Consider the following 2,542-nt stretch of genomic DNA (forward strand, 5'->3'; position numbering starts at 1 on the left):
CGCCAACAACCTGAAGAAATTCTACGCGTAACCATCGATGTAAGCCAAAACTTGTATTCTATTAAGATTAAGAGCATGATGAACTTTTTTGTCTGTGCTGTTTTTTACCCTATAACCATACACCAAGAGAATCGCCAATAAATCCTAAGGACAGAAACCTGACCCTCGGCTCGATCAATATCGCCGAGCAGGTGAAAACCTTACAAATAAATCCTAAGGACAGAAACCTGACCCTCGGCTCGATCAGTATCGCCGAGCAGGTGAAAACCTTACAAATAAATCCTAAGGACAGAAACCTGACCCTCGGCTCGATCAGTATCGCCGAGCAGGTGAAAACCTTACAAATAAATCCTAAGGACAGAAACCTGACCCTCGGCTCGATCAGTATCGCCGAGCAGGTGAAAACCTTACGAATAAATCCTAAGGACAGAAACCTGACCCTCGGCTCGATCAATATCGCCGAGCAGGTAAAAACCTTACAAATAAATCTTAAGGAGGGAAACCTGACCCTCGGCTCGATCAATATCGCCGAGCAGGTGAGAACCTTACGATCAAATCTATAAGAACGAAAACACAATTCTCGGTTAAACCAAAACCTGATAAAAACCTAACCCTTTTGCAAAAACTAAGTCTAATAGTGCTCTCAAATTACCCACAGCGCCGCACAACAGGTTTTCGGGGGTACCATTCTATTAAGCGGCCATAGCACTGGTATAATTCAAGCAAAACACAAACAGAGATAATTTCATTCAACAAATTGAAACGGAAAAAGAAAACGGATTACTAATTAAACAGGTAAAAGCAATCGTTCAAATCACCACATCCCGGTGACATGGGCAAATAAAACCATTAAGTAAAAACAATTGTTCAATCACCACATCCCGGTGACATGGGCAAATAAAAGTAAAATAAAAACAAGCTAACAGGTAAAAATAAAATCAGCTGGGAGGTTGAGTCGGTGGTGGCACTTCCTGCTGGACGGTCAGGGGAAAAGGCTGGCCCTCATCAAGAAGCTCCTGCACGGAAGGTATGCTCGTGGCCTCCATGTCTTCAGGCTCGGCATGAGAATCGATTTGCTCAACCAACTCCCTCATGCTGGCCGTCTCCTCCTCGTCAAAGGCAGCCGGGGCGTTCTGAACGGCAGGTACAGGGTTCGGAAATGGAATCTGGCCGGGGTCTCTCAGCGGCAAATCTTCAGGAACTCCCATTGCCTGAAGAGCGGCAAACCACCCGGCCTCGAAACCCATATGCCGAGCCCGAGCCACCACCGGTTCTGCGGAGTTCTCGGCGTCGGCAAAGCCTACGTCATACCACTTTTGCTCCGCGGCCGCCAAGCCTGCCCTAAGATCGGCTATCTCGTCGGCATGGGAAGTGTTGAGGCTGAGGGCTTCGGCTAGTTTGAGTTCCGTCTCATTTTGCTTGGCCAGGAGCTCTGCATTCCTTTTCTCGGCTAATGCCCGGAACTTCTCCGCGGCAGCAGCCTTCTTCTCAGCAGCCTCAGCAATCTTCGCCTTTTCCTTAGCCGCTTTTACTGCCGACTCCCGCGCCCCCTTCTCGCGCTCATTTTCCTCATCAAGCTCCCGTGCCCGGGCAGCCACAATGTGAGCCAGTTGAGCGGCCTAGCAAGCACGAAGGTTAGCAAAGAGACAAAAGGAAATCTACATGGAGTAAATAGACAAAAGAATTACCGCAATGGCGTGCCACTCTAACCGGCGCCCCACGGACTCCTCGGACCCATCATCAAAAGCGTGCACGTCCTCGGGAAGTTGGAGAGCTCCAGCCAAGGTTTGGGCAATACGGCCGCCCTCGCCCTTATCCCACATCCGAACAGAGGCGGTTGAGGGCAATGGCTTGCCGTCCAGAAGGAACTTTGGCTCCCACGCTGGAGCCACTTGGGAGGAGGACGCGCCCCCCGTGCCAGCTTCGGTTGGCGGCTCGCGGATAACAATTCCCCCTGTTGGTCGGGGAGGAGTCTGGACAGCGGCATCCCCCGGGCCTGTGGAAGGTTGCTCGGTTACTTTCTGCTTCTTACGGGCCCGTCCGGACTGCGGAGGGGGAGGAGGCTGAGACACTGGACCCCGACTCTGAGTAGGCGGGGGCTGGTTGGTCGGCCGGGCACCAGGCACGAACCGATCAAGGGTCATAACTCTCCTTGCCACCATTCTTGCACCGGGCTGGATTGCTTCAGCTAGCAAGTTAGCCGCTTCTGTCACTTGCTGTTGGGGCTCGGCGGGTGGATCCTCGGGATGGGGCTGCTCTTGGGCTTAGTCCCCTTGTTGTATGGCTTCGTGAGCTCTCTCTCTAAGGCGCTGAGATACCCGTTCCGCAGAATCGTCTCGCAGGGGAACTAGTTCGTCCGTGGCAGTGAACCGCCGACCAAATTCCCTCGCTTCCCCGGTTGTAAGCTTCGGCGGCAAGAAATTCACGTACCGGACGTCTATGTACGATAGCAGGGGGCTGTCAACTATCAGCGCCTGCTTGAAAGGCTGCCAAGTAGAGTAAACCGGTTCCACGCCGAGGATCAGGTGTGAGGCCCGAAGCT

The sequence above is a fragment of the Quercus robur genome, chromosome 7 (assembly GCF_932294415.1).
Source record: "Quercus robur chromosome 7, dhQueRobu3.1, whole genome shotgun sequence".
NCBI classification, from domain to species: Eukaryota; Viridiplantae; Streptophyta; class Magnoliopsida; order Fagales; family Fagaceae; genus Quercus; species Quercus robur.